Source organism: Pelophylax lessonae (genome assembly GCF_965119305.1).
Source record: "Pelophylax lessonae genome assembly, chromosome: 5".
Classification (NCBI taxonomy): domain Eukaryota; kingdom Metazoa; phylum Chordata; class Amphibia; order Anura; family Ranidae; genus Pelophylax; species Pelophylax lessonae.
Window position 1 is genome coordinate 218,853,882 of NC_138772.1, and position 21,092 is coordinate 218,874,973.

At 43.4% G+C, this 21,092-nt stretch overlaps 1 protein-coding gene across 1 annotated transcript in view; it reads left to right on the plus strand.

The window, feature by feature from the left end:
* COBL (cordon-bleu WH2 repeat protein) overlaps window positions 1–21,092 on the plus strand; it is a 390,271-nt gene that overhangs the window by 276,159 nt on the left and 93,020 nt on the right. The window lies entirely within an intron of this gene.

Sequence of the window (21,092 nt, forward strand, 5' to 3'; positions counted from 1 at the left end):
TGTTGGGGTTCATCTCATACTTCTGAAGGTTTGAGGGTGCTGCCTGTTCCATACCCCCCCTACTCCTCATCTAGCCTTTTAGGGGTACAAACAATAGTAATTGGGGCCTAGTGTGGTTGTGTACGTGTGATATACATACACTTTTTTTGGATCATATTTTCTATTCCGCTATTTAATCAAAAACCTTTGGGGATCAGTTAAATTGGGGGATAGTCTGTGTTGGTACGTGTGAGAGAGATCCACCTTTCCAAGTTGTTGGGGTTCATCTCATACTTCTGAAGGTTTGAGGGTGCTGCCTGTTCCATACTCCCCCTACTCCTCATCTAGCCTTTTAGGGGTACAAACAATAGTAATTGGGGCCCAGTGTGGTTGTGTACGTGTGATATACATACACTTTTTTTGGATCATATTTTCTATTCCGCTATTTAATCAAAAACCTTTGGGGATCAGTTAAATTGGGGGATAGTCTGTGTTGGTACGTGTGAGAGAGATCCACCTTTCCAAGTTGTTGGGGTTCATCTCATACTTCTGAAGGTTTGAGGGTGCTGCCTGTTCCATACTCCCCCTACTCCTCATCTAGCCTTTTAGGGGTACAAACAATAGTAATTGGGGCCCAGTGTGGTTGTGTACGTGTGATATACATACACTTTTTTTGGATCATATTTTCTATTCCGCTATTTAATCAAAAACCTTTGGGGATCAGTTAAATTGGGGGATAGTCTGTGTTGGTACGTGTGAGAGAGATCCACCTTTCCAAGTTGTTGGGGTTCATCTCATACTTCTGAAGGTTTGAGGGTGCTGCCTGTTCCATACCCCCCCTACTCCTCATCTAGCCTTTTAGGGGTACAAACAATAGTAATTGGGGCCTAGTGTGGTTGTGTACGTGTGATATACATACACTTTTTTTGGATCATATTTTCTATTCCGCTATTTAATCAAAAACCTTTGGGGATCAGTTAAATTGGGGGATAGTCTGTGTTGGTACGTGTGAGAGAGATCCACCTTTCCAAGTTGTTGGGGTTCATCTCATACTTCTGAAGGTTTGAGGGTGCTGCCTGTTCCATACTCCCCCTACTCCTAGCCTTTTAGGGGTACAAACAATAGTAATTGGGGCCTAGTGTGGTTGTGTACGTGTGATATACATACACTTTTTTTGGATCATATTTTCTATTCCGCTATTTAATCAAAAACCTTTGGGGATCAGTTAAATTGGGGGATAGTCTGTGTTGGTACGTGTGAGAGAGATCCACCTTTCCAAGTTGTTGGGGTTCATCTCATACTTCTGAAGGTTTGAGGGTGCTGCCTGTTCCATACCCCCCCTACTCCTCATCTAGCCTTTTAGGGGTACAAACAATAGTAATTGGGGCCTAGTGTGGTTGTGTACGTGTGATATACATACACTTTTTTTGGATCATATTTTCTATTCCGCTATTTAATCAAAAACCTTTGGGGATCAGTTAAATTGGGGGATAGTCTGTGTTGGTACGTGTGAGAGAGATCCACCTTTCCAAGTTGTTGGGGTTCATCTCATACTTCTGAAGGTTTGAGGGTGCTGCCTGTTCCATACTCCCCCTACTCCTCATCTAGCCTTTTAGGGGTACAAACAATAGTAATTGGGGCCCAGTGTGGTTGTGTACGTGTGATATACATACACTTTTTTTGGATCATATTTTCTATTCCGCTATTTAATCAAAAACCTTTGGGGATCAGTTAAATTGGGGGATAGTCTGTGTTGGTACGTGTGAGAGAGATCCACCTTTCCAAGTTGTTGGGGTTCATCTCATACTTCTGAAGGTTTGAGGGTGCTGCCTGTTCCATACCCCCCCTACTCCTCATCTAGCCTTTTAGGGGTACAAACAATAGTAATTGGGGCCTAGTGTGGTTGTGTACGTGTGATATACATACACTTTTTTTGGATCATATTTACTATTCCGCTATTTAATCAAAAACCTTTGGGGATCAGTTAAATTGGGGGATAGTCTGTGTTGGTACGTGTGAGAGAGATCCACCTTTCCAAGTTTTTGGGGTTCATCTCATACTTCTGAAGATTTGAGGGTGCTGCATGTTCCATACTCCTCTTCCTCATCCTCCCTTTAGGGTAGGAAAAAATTTAATCGGGCCTAGTCTGTGTTTGTACGTGTGAGATACACAGTTTTTTATCCTATTCCGCTATTCAATACACACCCTTTTGGTGTAAAAAACATTAAATTGCGGCATAGTTTGCATATTTGACATTTGCATATATTGTGCCTTGTTGCGCTGTTTTGGGTACTCCACCAACATGGCCAGTGGCAATGACGCCATTCTCAGCTTAACTATCCCACTTCTATGCCTCCTTGAAAAAACAATTTGGGCGATGATGGAAGAGGATGTGGCACAGGATGAGGAGGAGGAGGAGGAGGATGAAGAGGTAACATTTCAAAGGCTTTCAGGGCAGTCATTCGCAAGGGGCTCCGAGGGTGGGTTCCTGCACACACAAACGCCAGGGACACAATTGTCCAGCAGGGGCACAGTTCTGGAGGATGAGGAGGATGAGGAGGAGGAGGAGCTGGAGGAGGAGATGGAACCATGTTCACAGCAGGGTGGCACCCAGGCCAGCTCATGGCCATCACTGGTGCGTGGCTGGGGGGATACAGAGGACACGGACGATACACCTCCCACAGAGGACAGCCTTTCGTCGCCTCTGGGCAGCCTGGCACACATGAGCGATTACATGCTGCAGTGTCTCCACAACGACCGCCGAGTTGCCCACATTCTAACTTGTGCTGATTACTGGGTGGCCACGCTGCTGGATCCCCGTTACAAGGACAACGTACCGTCCTTAATTCACTCACTGGAGCGCGATCGCAAGATGCGCGAGTACAAGCGCACGCTGGTAGACGCCATGCTGCTGGCATTCCCATCTGACAGCGGGGCCACAGTGGAAGCACAAGGCAGAGGAGGAGGAGGAGGAGGTCGCCAACGCAACCAGGGCACCGCCAGCACCTCAGAAGGCAGGGTTAGCATGGCCGAAATGTGGAAAAGCTTTGTCAGCACGCCACAACAAACAGCAGCACCAGCAGCTCAGATGGAACGTCTTAGCAGGAGGCAGCATTTTACCAACATGGTGGAGCAGTATGTGTGCACACGCCTACATGTAGTGAATGACGGGTCTGCCCCCTTCAACTTCTGGGTCTCCAAATTGGGCACATGGCCTGAGCTTGCCCTTTACGCCTTGGAGGTGCTGGCGTGCCCTGCAGCCAGTGTATTATCTGAACGGGTATTTAGCACGGCTGGGGGCGTTATAACAGACAAGCGCAGCCGCCTGTCCAGAGACAATGTGGACAAGCTCACGTTCATTAAAATGAACCAGGCATGGATCCCACGGGACTTTTCCGTACCTTATGCAGAATAGCAATGGATACCGACCTTACCCACCCATTGTTCCATTTTTGCTCTTTCTCACTCTTTTGGGGTGTACCCTCATTTAAAATTTTTGAAAAGAAGCAGTGTTGGCTACCTCGTCCTCCTCCTCAGGGCCAGATTAATGTAGGGGCTATTGGAGCTGCAGCTCCAGGCCCCTACCTTTTATATAGGCCCCGGGTTGGCCATATTCACTGTTACCGCTCTTCTGTCACTTGTAAACACAGAAGTCTGGCTTCTATGCTCGCTTCCCCAGGCAGCACCCTCAGAACCTCCCCACACAGCGTGAAGGCCGGACAAGGAGGGACAGTTGGCGATGCATGGATGTGTTTATGGGCTTCAGAGACAGCATCCCATGTTGAATTAGGCATGCATGGCTGCACCCTTCCTCCTCTGGGTGCATGGCAAGGCACGGCCCTTAAGGCCCTTCAAAATCCTCAGCACCAAGCCCATGATGCTGTTAATCCGGCCCTGGTCCTCCTCCACCGCCGCTTCCACCTACACCGCCCATAGGTGTGCGCAGCCTATTGCATTAAGGTGTGCACCCCAAAGTTGAAATACACATGCATGTGTTTGCCAGCAGGGAGAGTAATGTATCGGGGCCATGTACCTGTAGGCAAGGAGAAATAGAGCAGAGCAGGTCCCAGGGAGATCTTTCCCATCTCCTCACTGGCAATGCTATGTGCCCTAGGTGATTAGGGTGTGCCCAGGCACACCCAGCACACCCTGTGCGCACGCCTATGTCACCGCCACATCCACCACCACCTCAACCTCCCTCCTACTCCATATGGGCCTCGTCCTTCAGAGATGAAGAAGAACATTGTTTTATTTTTCTGTTTTTTTTTGTTGTTTTAAGTTATTTCCCTATCCACATTTGTTTGCAGAGCACTTGCCATGCTCTTAATTACGTTTTGCTGCCATTTGCAGCACTCTAGCCCTTTCCTTTGGTGTTTTAGAGCCATTTTAGTGCCTTAAAGTTCGGGTCCCCATTGACTTCAATGGGGTTCGGTGTCCGGGAAAAGTTCGGTAAAAGTCCGGGACACGGACCCGGACTTTTTTTTAAAGTTCGGCCGAACCCGTCGAACACGGACATCTAGGTGTCCGCTCAACCCTACTGATCAGGACAGGTCATGTGAAGTTATCTGAAGGTACAAGCATGATAATTTTTCTCGTACGATACCAGATCATATGATTTTCATTTAATCAATACAGTTTTTGTCCAAAAATACGATACAATATTGACCATCACTTACAAAATTTTATTCTGTCATACGAGAATTGTCATAATTTAGTAACCTCTTTATTTTCTATATGGATTTCATGCTATATACTAGCGTGCAAAAAAACAATATAATTCGTACAATATGTACGAGATCAATCTCATCATATGTACCAGGCTTTAGTATGGCTTTCAGAGCTACAGTGCAAATATAAAAAAGAGTTGGAATCTCCATGTTAATTTTATTAGCATATTAAAGTGCCTCTGGACTTACTTTGTAAAATAATGAAACTTCTTTAAATTAGCTATTTGCACAAGAAAGGCAAGAGTAAACTGCAGAATGGTTTACGGTACAGTTTAATTGGTAGTATGTCTTATTAAAACTTGTTCCCAAGAAAACAGAAAAATAACTCTCAAGTCTTCATACAAAAGACCCACATTAAAACAGTTCTGCTGATTGCTACTTAGCAACTGAAAAGCCTTACCCAATGTTATTGCATTACTTTTGTTACACAGTTCAGACAAGGCATGCCACTTGATGAGTGCAATGGTGAATTGCAGAAAATGGAACTCCATACTGGAAGAAAAATATAGTCTCTCTCCTACAGACTTTCCACCACAGGCACCAAATTGCAAAAAAAGTCCTGCAAAAAAATTGTCCATGTTAAAAAAGACTTGCAAATCATTTACATAATTATGCAGAATGATAAATATCAGTAACAGAATAACTTTAAAGAGTTAATAATGCCATTTAATATATGAAAAAAAAAAATACTGAGTATCTGGTACTTAAAACCCATATTAGCAGTGGAGGAAATGTCTGTATAAACTGCAGAATTTAGCAGTTTTTCAGTTCCAGATCAAAATATAGTCAAAGCATACTAACTGTATATATGCAATACCTTTTATTAAATACTGTATTTTCTGGCGTATAAGACTACTTTTGAACCTCAAAAAAATCCCCCAAAAATGGGGGGTTGTCTTATACGCCGAGTATAATATCTCCAAGGTAACCTAAGTATAAGTATTACTGGTAGATCATGTAATAGGGGGGTCGTCTTATACGCCGGAAAATACGGTAATTTGTACTGCAGTTTATGTAGCTGCACTGGATAAAAATATTGAAAGGGTAGAGTTAAATATTTATGACTTAACATACATCGCACCTGAAACAATGGAGAAAATACCTTTGTATCTTTTTCTATCATTGGTAAAGATCCCTAAAATGTGCAGCTCCAAAATTAGAAACTGGGGCCACTCAAATCAGTCTAGATCTAGTAGAGCAATGGTCTGCTGACCAGTACAGACATCCTTGTGCAGACGATTCATTAAAACTGGAGTTGTTTCACATAGTAACCCAATCAATTCATTTTTCCATCCAATGAAAGGCATTGTGCTTATTTTAATTTTGGTACTTTTAGTGAGCCAGTGTGTTCTCAGGGGGGCCCTTTTCGGTGTGTTTTAAAGACAAATAGATTTCAGTAGGACTATATTTTTACAGAGGGGCCTTGATATATCCATCTTCATGATTTGCAAATGTTTGCAATCAAGATCACATTTTTAATCTAAACTTAGGCAATAGCTTATAAAATAGTAGGTTCCTTGTGCTGCTTAGATTGATTTAGTGCTGGGAATGCTTGCATTCCCCACTGTCATGAACTGACCCAACCACACCTTTCTTCTAGTTATAAACAATTTTGTGAGCTTTCTCATTTCTGTTTTTGGAAAGGAAATAAAGGACAAACAGAAAGAAGTACCAAATTGCAGAAAGGGACAATGTGCGCCACTGAAGGGTTTCTTGCTAAGATTTACCTGGGTTCCAGAGAGGAAAGCTAGAGAGGAAAAGCCTATCAGGAGGCTCTTTTTAGGCAGAGGAGATAAAGTTTGATGTATGCCTACCAGTGGCGTAGCGTGGGTTGTCAGTGCCTGGGGCAAGGTAAGTAATTTGCGCCCCCTACAGAAATCTACTAGACCACCACACTGGCACCTACACTGACCTAGCTGACCACTACACAGACCTACCTTATTCCTACACTGACCTACCTGATTACTATACAGACCTACCTAACCACAACACAAACCAACCTGACCACTGCACAGACAGCTGCACTGACCTATCTTATTCCTACACTGACCTACCTTATTCCTGCACTAACCAACCTGATCATTACACTGACCTACCTAATTTTTATACTGACACCTACACTGACCTACCTGACCACTACACAGACCTACCTGACCACTACACAAACCTACATGACCACTACACAAACTTACCTGACAATTACACTGACCACTAAACAGACCTACCTGTTTCCTGCACTAACCTACCTGATCACTATACTGACACCTACAGAGACCTATCTGACCATCACAGAGACCTACCTGATTCCTTCACTAACCTACCTGATTACTATTCTGACACCTACACTGACCTACTTCACCACTACACAGACCTACCTGACCACTACACTGACCACTACACTGACCAACCTGATCACTACACTGACCTACCTAATTACTATACTGACAATTACACAAACCTACCTGACCACTACACAGATCTACCTAACCAATACACAGACCTACCTGACCACTACACAGACCTACCTAACCAATACACAGACCTACCTGACCAATACACTGACCACTACACTGACCTACCTGTTTCCTGCAGTAACCTACCTGATCATTATACTGACACCTACAGAGACCTATCTGACCACTACAGAGACCTACCTGATTCCTACACTAACCTACCTGATTACTATACTAACACCTACCTCACCACTACACAGACCTACCTGATTCCTGCACTAACCAACCTGATCACTACACTGACCTACCTTATTACTACACTGACCTCTACACTGACCCCTACACTTACATCCCTACACTGACCCCCCCCCAACACTAACCCCTTCATTGACACCTACACTGACCTCTTCACTGACACCTACACTGACCCCCTCACTGACACCCACACTGACCCCCCCTACAGTGACACCTACACTGGCCCCCCTTCACTGACCCTTCTTCCCTGACCCCCCTTCACTGACCCCCCTAGACTGGCCCCCCTAGACTGAACCCCCTAAACTGAACCCCATTCACTGACACCTACACTGACCCCCCTACACTGACACCTACACTGACACCTACACTGACCCCCCTACAGTGACACATACACTGACCCCGCTTCACTGACCCTTCTTCCCTGCCTTCCTTCACTGACCCCCCTTCACTGACACCTACACTGACCCCTATACCGAAACCTTCACTGACCTCTACACTGGCCCCTAAACCTCCCCCCCCTACACTGACTCCCTCTACAATGACACTTACACTAACCCCTCTAAAATGTTCCCCTACACTGACCCCCCTACACTGACCCCCCTACACTGACCCCCCCTACACTGACCCCCCTACACTGACCTCCCCTACACTGACCCCCCCATAAACTGACCCCTATCCTGACCCCCCTACACTGACACCTTCAGTGACCCCCCTACAGTGACCCCCTACACTAACACCCCCCTTCACTGAACCCTTACACTGACCCCCCTACATTGACCCCTTCACTGACACCTACACTGACCCCCCTCCACTGACCCCCCTTCATTGACACCTACACTGACCCCTTCATTGACACGTACACTGACCCCCCCTACACTGACGCCCCCTACACTGACCCCTCCTACACTGACACCTACACTGACCTCCCTACACTGACCCCCCTGCGGGCATGGTACAGGAGAATGCAGGGCTGTGGGCATTGTAATGGTACAGGAGAATGCAGGGCTGCGGGCATGGTACAGGAGAATGCAGGGCTGCGGGCATGGTACAGGAGAATGCAGGGCTATGGACATGGTACAGTAAAATTCAGGGCTGCCGACATGGTACAGGAGAATGCAGGGCTGCAGGCATGGTACAGGAGAATGCAGGGCTGTGGGCATGGTACAGGAGAATACAGGGCTGCGGGCATTGTACAGGAGAATGTAGGGGTGCGGGCATTGTACAGGAGAATGCAGGGCTGTGGGCATGGTACAGGAGAATGCAGGGCAGTGGGCATTGTACAGGAGAATGCAGGGCTGCAGGCATTGTACAGGAGAATGCAGGGCTGTGAGAATGGTACAGGAGAATGCAGGGCTGCGGGCATGGTACAGGAGAATGCAGGGCTGCGGGCATGGTAAAGGAGAATGCAGGGCTGCGGGCATAGTACAGGAGAATGCAGGGCTGCGGGCATGGTACAGGAGAATGCAGGTCTGCGGGCATACTACAGGAGATGCATGGCTGCGGGGATGGTACAGGTGTAACAGGTGGACTGAGGGCATGGTGCATGGTCCAGCGCCATACGTCATTGCTTATGCACCGAGTGTGTACGGGCTTTGCCGAGCAGCGACGGCGCATGCGCAGTGTACATGTCGGGCCGACCGCCACTGACGTTCGGTCAGCCCCAGGGAAAACAGGTAAGTGACTAGAGTATAAGCCAAGGGGGGCTTTTTCAGCATAAAAAATGTGCTAAAAAAGTCGGCTTGTACTCGAGTATATACGGTATATCTCCTTTTCATGCATATCTAAAAAAAAGTTGAAATGATTATGTATTACCCTAAATTTGTAATATAACACATGGGAGTTGATTTACTAAAGGTAAATAAGTTGTTAATTTTACAAAGAAAATTATACTTTGCTATTTAGTGAATGTAATATAGTCTCACTTTGCAAAGAATACCCAATTGCAGACAAGGAAAATAAAAAAGCGGCATTTTTGCTTGCACATGATTAGATGATGGCTGTCAGCAGAGCTTCACCTCGTTTACTAGGCTCTGGGGTAAATTTCCTTGTAAAGGGGGGGGTCATGCCATATTTTTCGTGATTTTTTTTTGCTGTAATGTTTTCTTTTTACATTCAGCTGTTGCGCTGACAGATAGTGAGTCATCCATTGTTAAGGACGCGGCAACCATGCCCACTCCTTAACAACCAGCTAGTGTGAAAGACACCAGTACCAGCCGGGACCAAAAATTTGCATCTGAACCGCATCTAAATTTGCTGCTGAACCGCTTAACAATTGCTTAGGAAATTTGCAGTGAACATGGAGGGTAAATTTGCAACAGACATGTGTGAACCTAGCCTAAAATAAGACAGGTTCTACCTGTATACTCCCTAAAGAGGTTCTAATTGTTGGCACCTGATCTGAACACCTGATTCTAATTTCACTGTTGTATGAGTTAGCAGTGGCGTAGCGTGGGTTGTCAGCACCCGGGGCAAGGCAAGTAATTTGCGCCCCCTAACCCGCAGGATTTTAGCACTCGAGTCTCTTCCACTAGATTAGTTAAAGAAACCCTTACCCCCTAAGCACATGTATTGTTTGTTATGAAAATACTGATGTAATTAAAGTAAAATGCATCTAAATACAAGTTTGAATGACCAGCGTGCCCCCTTTCAAAGTAAAATGCATCTAAATACAAGTTTGAATGACCAGCGTGCCCCCTTTCAATGCAGAGAGACCAGCGTGCCCCCTTTCAATGCAGAGTGACCAGCGTGCCCCCTTTCAATGCAGACAGACCAGCGTTGCCCCCTTCAATGCAAAGAGACTTACCTGCAGCAGCGGCTTCTCCTCAGTTCCCCGCATTTCATCGAGTCCTCCCACCTCCTCCTTTCGGCCAATCAGGAACGGGTCTCGGACCCGCTTCCTGATTGGCCAGGAGGAGGATCCATGTGACAGTAGCGAATTTTCATTGGCTATTGTCACACAATGGTGGGCTCGGGGCGCACTGCTCTGCGCCCCGGGTCCACCCTTTTTTGAAGCCTATTGGAGCCTCTGGCTCTAATCAGGTGATTAAAAAAAAAAAAAAAACACTCTGTGACAGCGCCAGGCTAAACTGACTGAGCAGTGAGGAGAGGCGGCATAGGCAGAGCTTGGTTTGCAACGCCACCCCACCCTACACCAATGGACAGGTGAGGCACAGTCCAGCCCCTCTCTGCCCCGACCTGCCATTTTCAGCCATAGGGCGGCCGCGCTGGATATCTCCCAGCCTAAAGATGGAGGCAGCCACAGACAGTGTGTGAACTGTGTATGTCATAGTCAGACAGACAGAGTGACACTGCGGATGTGCCCCCCCAGATGTTGCGCCCGGTGCGGCCCGCCCCCCCTGCACCCCCCACGCTACGCCACTGTGAGTTAGGCCCCTTTCACACAAGCGGACCGTTCAGATCCGCCTGTCCGTTTTTCAGGCGGATCTGAACGGATGCCCTATGCATCTCTATGGGGCATCGGATGTCAGCAGAGACATGTCCGCTGACATCCGATCCATCAAATCCGGAAGGATGGAAACCCTATTTTCCATCTGTCTGGCGGATCAGATGAGAACGGGCAGACGATCCGTTCCCATCCGATTCCCCCATAGAGAAGAATGGGGACCTGACAGCTCTGTCTCCGCACACAGCACGGAGACACAGCTGCCATCCGCCTGCTCAGCGGGGGATCGGCGGATCGATCCCCCGCTGAGAAAAACTGAGTCTGCCGACGGACTACCGTGTGTGAAAGGGGCCTTATGCTAAATGTAGGAGTGTACTTACTTTTTAAATGAGACAAATGTGCATTGCTGTGTATTTAGATTATAAAAGTGAATACCCCATGTAAATTTTAGAGGCATTTTTTTAAATGTATCACCTTTACCTATAGATCTTCTTAAAATGTCCATTGGTGTACTTTTTGACATGACTGTACTATTATTTTGCTGTAATTTTAAGGCCATAAAACTTAACTATACTGTAAATACTCTCAGATCTCATAGAGGCAGGAACAAGATCTGTCACTGTAAATATACCTTAGATAAAAAGTCCAGAAAGTGAACTTGAAAGTGTACAAGTACACAGTACATTCAGCGCTCCTAGAAGTGCAGAGTCAGTCCTTCATCTGTATCTGTATACCATCAACATGGTAGAGGAAGTGAGGAGGCAACTGGATGGATGGATGGATGAGAGAGAGTAATCGATGGAGCAACTGCTGAGCAGGAGAAGGGACCGAGACTGGAACCTCTGAGATCACCTCAATGCAGATGAAAACGAACAGCAGGGCGCTGAGGTCAGAAAAAATAAATTTATTAAAATAAGTGCATTTAAAAAATTGAGCAAAGTCCCTGGAAATGTTTTATGCAAACACCCTCTCCCGACATCCACTAGGCATTTTGACAGCTGTAATTTTCCTGTGTGACTAAGAATGGCACTTCTTTTATCCATACCTTGACCTGGCTGGCACCCTGTCATCCTTGGTCTCTGTTTGCCCAGTGATACCTACATCCTCACACTGATCACAGCTGCTTGGTCTCAGGTGTTTGCTATCCATGCTGTTTCATGCTAACTCCAGTGTAAGTGTGCCGCTTATTTTAATAAAGAGATTTTTATTTGATACTGACCTCAGCACTCTGCTGTTCATTTTCTACTGCAAACAGTCCAGAAAGTACTGAAAGGAAGAATGGAAATCTTGAAATCTACTTGGAACCTAGAGATCTTACTAAAGTAGTCAAATAACAGTATTTCTTCATTACAGAACTTTTGAGGAGAAAGCTGCTGATAACTCAGTTTAGGTGAATAGTCATGATCACTGGGTATATATCTTGGAGCAGCAGTTGGAAACAAATCATTCAAGGATTTAGCAGTAAATTTAAAGGCATTTCTAAAATTTGAAGGTATTCCCATAATAGCAGATTACATAATCATAGCTGCCTTGACCAAAGAAAAGTATGAGGACATCCAATGCAGGCTTATAAACAGGACAATCGCAGTTATGAACAGGCCTCAACATAAATTCATCAGGGATAAAATCTAGTACTTGGAGATATACACAGATTATATCACAACTTCAAATGGCGCAACCCCTGAAAACATATTTGCAAAATACCTGTGCCACAGCACAAAATGGATCTAATGCACTTGTCAAACATGACTAAGTACTTAACAATATTTTCCCCAATAGAGGATCTCTGATTAAACATTGAAATTGCTGCTTAAAGATGACCTGAAATCTGAAAGCTGTCATCAATATTGCCTGTAGGCTCTTAGTAGCTGAGGTGCCCATATTGTAGAGGAACACGACTTTGCTTCCTCCTGTCAGAGCTGTTCCCTTATGACTGGTGACCTCATGACTGGTGGATGAATATTTCTGAACAGGGGGACCACATAATGAATAAAGTAGAAGTATGGAGATTCTCGCACCGGAGATCATCAGGAAAAGCTTCCTTTCCAGTAAGGAGAACTTCAAACAGCACATTCGTGACATCAACAAATCTCACTCCAAACCGCGTTAGGCTAACAGTCGAATTCAGCAGTATCTCTCAAACAGCTATGAATCTGTAGGCAAAAGTGTGTCTAGGCCTACTCACTTGCACTATTGTTTTTAAGGAAAAGAAAAAATAGATTTTTCAGGGTGCTGATTAGACTCAATTATTATTATTAAATGTTCACTATAGCATTGCAAATCTTCACTTGTTGTTCAGAGCGCTGTTCTTTTGCAGACACACATTGCAAATCTTCGACTGAATTCAGGTCCACTTCGAAATAGACTTTAGGTTGCAATAGTGAATAGAACTAGTCATAGCTAAAGATTGGGCACTTGTTTTAAGCTAATAATGGAAGATTTGCTGCGCATAGATGAAAATAGAATAGTATGTATAAATGAATATAAATTACACATAAAAACATATGGATATAAAATTAATTAAAAACTGAATATAGCTGCCAACACCTGACCCTGAATCAGAGAAAACAGATCACAGAAAATATATAGCAATAGTTGGTGTAGCGCTTAAAACGTGATAGTAGGATGAACCGCACAGTCCATTAGTCCTTATAAAGTCCACACATATCACAACTGAGATGTTAATCCTTCAGAAATATAATGTGTGATCCCAAAGGGGTACAGACACTCCAAACTCCAATAACCCAGTGCAGAGATTCCACCACTGCGGGCACGATCAGTATGGAAGCTGGTGCAGGACCTGGTTGTGGCTCTGGATCTCATATATGCTGAATATGATCCCTATAACGGGAATCATTGTGTTGTGGTAAGAGGCCAATCTTATTCCTTGGTGGTGGAATCTCTGGGTTATACGAGTTTGGAGTGTCTGTACCCCTTTGGGATCACGCATTATATTTCTGAAGGATTACTAACATCTCAGTTGTGATATGTGTGGACTTTATAAGGATTAATGGACTATGCGGTTCATCCTACTATCACGTTTTAAGCGCTACACCAACTATTGCTATATACTTGTTTTAAGCTGTTTTGAAGCACTTGGCCATGGAAAATCTCTTGTGCTAGAAAGAAATTCACTTGTACACACTATGGAAATTAGGTCAAATGTAGCGCTTGAAGGGTGCAGTTTTAAGACTTTCTTGCCACGTAGCCTCTTGGCTTTCTCATACAAAACCACTGCTCTGGTCAACAGGCTTAGGCCACTCTCTGTTTCTCTACAGAATGTCACTGAACCACTGTGCACACATGCTCCAACTCATTCCTGAAAAAGTACTAGAGTCGAATACTTTTATCAAACACACTCACAATTTCTCCTTCCCCATTACTACTAAAGGGTCAAGGCTGATTTCATGAGTTTTCCCTTTAGGAATAGCATTGTACTCCTGACTCATCTTATTTTACCATATTTTGCAAAAGTGCAGAAAGTGACTCCCCACTATAGTTTTAGGTAAGGGACTATGCCTACCACTTGTGTTTTGCCAAATAATACTTATAATCCAAAAATGTTAAGCTTGGTACACATAGGCCAAATATTTGCAGATATTGGGTGGTTCAACAGAAACCGGCTGTCATTCGGCCCGTGTGTACATTAGCCTGTCCCACAGAAGCCTGTCGAACAGCCCGCTTCTGTCGAACAAGCATGCTGGAATGCTAGCAGCCGATCGGCATCCGAACAGCACTGGCAGCACGGGGGGGGGGGGGGGGCAGTCCCGTCACCCTGTCAGAACACAATAGCTCATCAGAGAGATTGCTGTACTAATGTCACAACCAGCTGGATTGAACAAAAAAAAAAAAACCTTAAAGTGTGTACCAGGCTTTAGACTGATACTTAGAACGATTAAAACAACATCTTTAAAGGAGAATTCAAAATCATGTCTCAAAAAATGACTTTCTCTTTGTTCCCCTGCTACTCTGTCCTGGATCCTGACTAGATATTCCAAGGTCTTTTAAACGTATACTTTCGCAAGCGACGACTGCTTAATTTAAATATGGTCACACTGGTCACTTTGACACCATATTTTTTCCCACATTACCTTCCTGTACCTGTAGGGGGTCTATTTCCACTGCACTATTTATACCTATTTTTACTATAGAGTAATCACTCATCTCTCTGCATTTGTCAGCCTCAGCCAATACATTAAACTAAAGCTCAGGTTTACCATCATCTTTACTGTTACCCATAGTAGCATTACATATTTAATCATTGTCAGCAGTATTAACATCAGGTTTGTCAGTGGTTGTTATGGTCACTTCTGAAGAGGACACATGTACAGTGGAGTGATTGTTTCTCACAGTATACCAGCTCCACTAACACATAACACTCCATCTGCAAATGCTTTAACTGCTGACAGACAATATAAGCAACAAGGTTTTCATCAATCTTTTTGTGTATCAACACTACTATTTTTAATCCTTTTGTTGGTCACAGACTTAAAATCTGCTGGTTTCTCTTGCTCCCTTGGCCCTTCCATCTAGTGAGGGAAATTAGCTGCCGCTGCAAGTACGCCCCCTTCTTGGTGACACACTTTCCCAGTTGAAGTTCACTGGCTTTCTCAGATGTGCTAAATTCTCTCTCAGTGAAACAACTTTGCTTTAAACTTGCTGCTGTCCTCAGTAGGCAACACCCATGGCACATGGACAGTAGGATTGACCTTGCTGGCATTGCTATGGACAACAACACGCCTGTTTCTCTGCTGGTAAGCCTCTTGATCTCTCATTGCAAACAGAGAGGGCTTTCGAGCTGTGGAAACTGGAATTAACACTACCAACAGACTTTTACTTCTGGCAGATTCAAAAACAGGCAGAGTTTGTTCAGGCACATGTGGGGCTTCCTCAGGTATTGAACGCCCCATGTTTCAGACACTCCGTTTTTCCCCTGCACTCCACAGCACCATTCTACAGTTCTGGAAAAAATAGAGCACTTTTTCTCACTTGCCTCGCGTGACATTATTGTCCCACGCACAGAACAACAGCTCATACAGTTACACTTCCTTCTTTACCTGGGGACTCTAATTCTGCCCATTGCAAACCTCCATCTTATGTAGGAAGTTGCACAGTTGTAGCTCCCAAAGGATGTGGTCCACTCACCACAATCTTTGTTTTAGGGTGTTCTTGCCCACTTTTATTAAAGGAAAGGTCATATAATACACAAAAGCTTACCCACACATGGTGTTGTTTGCCAAAGCAAATCATTCAGCCTCCTGGCTTTCTCATGCAGCACCACTGCTCTGGCCCATAGGCTTAGGCCCCTGTTACTCTAAAGACCATCCTCTCAACCACTTGACACACATGCACCAAATTAAGCTGTTCCCTTGCTGTTACACACTCTCTGGGGAGGGTGGAGCCCTGAACCAATGCCAGCATCTACCTAAACAAGACGTGTTTAACTGCCTAAACAAGATGCATCCCTCCTAAGACTCTATAAAGCATCCAGGTTCTAGGATCCATACCAGGGCTTACCAATCCCTAAAGGAACTGAAAAGCTGGTTTCCTCCTTATTACACATGCACCCTAGAGACCCTTAAGCCTGCCTGCATAACAGCCCAGAGTGACAAAAAAAAACCTTTCTTGTACTGTGACAGGGTACCATACTGTCACAGCACCAATATGAGGTCACATCATGCTCAGACTGAAAATGAGCTGTAATTGGCAGTGTTGGCAATAATGATGTTCATTAAGGAACAAGGTACAATATAGTCACAAACCTCTGCAAGTTGTGCTATCAAAAGCTACCATTCTCCAGCACAGTTAAGACAAAAAGTATAAAAAAGAGATGGTTGGGAGAACTTTTTGATAAGAAATCAGGTTAGTGCATGCAGTCTGCAAAACCTTATAGACATTAGTTAAGTAGCTGCACATCATAAAGCAGAAATCAAGAAAACGACCTTACCTTATACCTGAAAAACTACCTTACTCAATACCTGAATCATTGTGGCACAAGCTAACCATGGATAGCTTTGATTTCAAGGGACAAGCATTTCTGTAACTATTTTTTGATATATCCAAATCTACTTTAATTACCCGGATACATATTACACATTCATTGTCTGTAGGTGCAAAATCATGGTTTCCGATGAGAAATACCTTTTTGGGTACTTATTTATGTTTTAATTTCTATTTAGAGAGGTATTGACTTTTAAATCCCAGTGGAAATTTAACACATTTACTCTGATTCTGTATCCCCTCAATCCAACAAGATATTAGTGCTGGTGTTGATTTATACTTAGTACTCCTCCATCAGCAGATTCATGTATAGTGATATTATGCCTGTTCAATGGCTAATGTCTTGAAAGGTACTTTACCTGAAAAAACACAGTTATTAAAAAAAAAAAAAACAAACTCAAGTGCAATTTGTGCCAAAGATCTTTCAATTTTCCATCCAGGTGTTAGATTGAAGATGCAGACAAGAAATGAACAGCAGACAGTAGTGGTCTTAGGGCATACGTCAGAGTCTTGTTCATACAATGTTTTCAGCTCAGGATTAGCAGGCTCCTGGAGTAAGATTCACTATTAGGGATTTGATTCAGCTGCTTCTGCATTGAGTTGCCATTTTAAAACTTTGGCAGATCTAGGTCTTGCGGTCTTTGTTGTGCGTTTTGGCTAGAGGATTTTAACTGCCTTGCATCTTGTGTTTAGAGTTTTAACACCTGTTCTGTTGGAGCCTTTAGTAAAGTAGTTACCTTCAAGCTACAGTTCTACGGCTTCTTAATGCCCTAGCTTACCAGAAGCACAGAAATAATCTGTTATGTATTTTAAGGTAAGAGAGCATAAAATGGTGAACCTCAACACTAGTATTGTAGTAAAATATATGGCATCCCATTTAAAAGTCCTAAAGTTTCCTTGCTTAATTGCTCCCTTAAATTGTGCTTAATCATTTCACGCAAATCCTATAAATTCTTGATGCTTAAAGTGGAATTAAACTTTTCAAATACAAATTTTAAAAAAGACCCCCATGCTATAACATACTAGTATGCATAGCATATTAGCACATTATGACAGGTTTACTTATCAAATGATCCCTTCTAGCACTGTGGGTTTCATTCCAATTTAAGGCCAACTTGATTCTACGTTTTTTTTAGTGTTTCAAACATGCCCAAATTCAAAATTCCCTGATCACAGGCTTATGGGATTCTAATATAATCAAGTGGTTTCTACTGATATCTGACATACTGTATATAAAATAAAACATATTTGTATACTTTATCAACTAGTTTAGGGCTTATGTGCTTTGGAATGGATTCTCATTCAGTTGTTTTCAGCAACCAATATCTTCTTGGATTGCATGAGCAGCTCATTGATTTTGGTTATTGTAGACGTTATTTCAAGAATAATTCCAGGCATTGTTATATTATACTTAGTTACATTGGTCCAGATTGAACTGTACAGTATATACCATACCTGGCCAATGCCACTGGAAGCTCAAAATCACTGAAGCAGACACTGCTACTTCAGTGATCTTCACTTGTTTCTGGGTTCCGTGGTGAGTAGGTGGCCTAATGCATTGTGAACACAGAAGTTCGGCCTCTTAGCACAGGCACCATTCAAAAAATGCTTTGGATTTTCTGAATAAATTAAAGCATTTTCTGATTGAACAAGGTGGAGTGGGAGGCGTTACCCCCTCCTCTCCAATTTATCCAGTCAGAGAACGCTTTGTTTTTATTAATCAAATGCAATGCATTCTCTGAAAGGTGTTTGTGCTGATCAGCTGACCTCCTGTGTTCAGAAAGTAGGAATGCAGCCACTCAGCATGAGACCCAGAAGCAAGTGGACATCACTGAAGTAGTGTCTACTTCAATAATTTCCAGGAACCAGGGCTTTGAACAGGTATTGTATATACATGGTTTAATTGGTCCAAGCTGGACCAGTGTTACTATGTATATTATAGCCATGCCTGGAATTATTCTTTAAATCGTGGGTTTTAATTTGGAACTATTTGCTGGCTAGCATTACTGAATGATGGAAGAGTATTTGGTTAAATGCAATTTTAGGAAATTGCTTCTTCCATTTGCATCTCTCTTCTGCTATTGATTTACTATATGAGTAAAGATTGAAAACACTTAGAGTAAAACACAATTAAGTAAAAATTCCTGGATCCCACATAAGTATAGAACATTGGATGTTAATATACACATGAATTAACACAAAACTTTGTTTTTGAGATAAAATACATGAACAAGCACATTGGGAATACAATTTGTGATATCACTATTACAGCTTATTAGATCAGGGAATTGCCTGAATCCACTGGAAAAGCTGTGCAATTCACAGGGAAAGGTGAAACACTGTATAGCACAGATATACAAGATCCTCGTGGATTTTGCAGAGCAAAAAGTACCTTCATTCTTTGGAAAATGGGAAAGGGAAATGGGAACACATGATTTAACAGAACAGCAAGTGAGTAAATATTGAGAGCTGTGTACAGTTATTCTGCAGATATAAATACAATATAAATGAATTACAAGTGCCTCACAAAATGGTATATAACTCCTTTTAGGGCACAAAAACATCAATTGGAAAAATCCCTACTGTGTTGGAGAGGCTGCAATATGAAGGGCACTATGACCCACATATGGTAGAAGTGCCCAAAAATTTTAAAATATTGGCATGGGGTACGGCAACATATTGAAGAAATTATGAGTATAAAGATCCCTGATGACCCGTGGTGTTGTTTATTTCATAATACAATTGTATGGAGGTACGGCGCCACATTGATAAAAGGACCCCAAATGAATAAACAAAGTCCATAAAGTCCATCTGGAACTGGTGCTAAGATGCAGAAATAAATACAGATGAATTCCAACACCGTGAGAGCAGACACAAAATTCAGGCGATCACCACGTGCATGAATAAGGTAGTCTCCTTACCAGATGTATATACCCCCTGTTACGGAAGGCCCATCGAGCATGAGGTATAAACGATCACCAATGAAGGGTCCACTCCAAATCAGCATCCAGTCCACCACGCAATGTTCACACAGGACAGTACAACCTTGCAAACGTCATGAACCCCAAGTAACGGACATAGATGTTCCTCCAAAGAAACAAGTGGGGCTCACATAGTGAAGTATGTACAGTTTATTCAGTAAAATAAAGGTAAAACACTCACATGTCATCTGTGTGATACAGGCATGTAGAAAGAATTTGCCGCGGCTACAAGCGTATCTGCATGGGGCTGGTGTGCCTGACGCGTTTCGTCCTACCGTCAGACGTTGTCAAACTGTACATACTTCACTATGTGAGCCCCACTTGTTTCTTTGGAGGAACATCTATGTCCGTTACTTGGGGTTCATGACGTTTGCAAGGTTGTACTGTCCTGTGTGACCATTCCGTGGTGGACTGGATGCTGATTTGGAGTGGACCCTTCATTGGTGATCGTTTATACCTCATGCTCGATGGGCCTTCCGTAACAGGGGGTCTATACATCTGGTAAGGAGACTACCTTATTCATGCACGTGGTGATTGCCTGAATTTTGTGTCTGCTCTCACGGTGTTGGAATTCAGTTCCAGACGGACTTTATGGACTTTGTTTATTCATTTGGGGTCCTTTTATCAATGTGGCACCGTACCTCCATACAATTGCTTTTGGTCTGATTATACCTTTGTACTGGCAGCCTTTTCCTTCATTAGTGTATTGTGCGCAGCTTTCTCCTTTCTTTGTTTACTAATTTCATAATACAAGCAAAACTAAAAAGCAACATAAGAGTACCGGGTTACCGTATCTCCGAAATGCAGCAAAAGGAGTAATCACAAAAAAATGGTTATATTCAGAAGGGAACGGTTTAAGATGGTGGATTATATATATATAACATGGAATATCTGAGTAATAGAGAAGTAAAGATGGAAAAATTAAATTTGGAAAAGGTGGACAGATTTAAAAAAAAAAAACCTAGTAAATATGTAGAGATCTGTAGGGAATAAGAAGTTAAGGGAAGGGCGAGGGGGAGGTGGAGATGAGAGAGGGAGGGATCCGGCATAAGAGGGTGGGGAGGAAGGGGGATATGGGGGGGGGGGGAAATTTGATCATGGATGAGGTGGAAAATGTTTATGAGGTAATTTTGAAAATTTTGTATACTGAAAATAAAGAAAAGCTTAAATTAAAAAAACACTTGAAATCGGTTTAAAAAACGCAGTGCGATCTGATTCTGGTGTGGATAAAAAAAGGGTCCTGCATGAGTTTGGTGCAAATGTGGTGCGTTTTGAGTGATACAAATCCATGGCT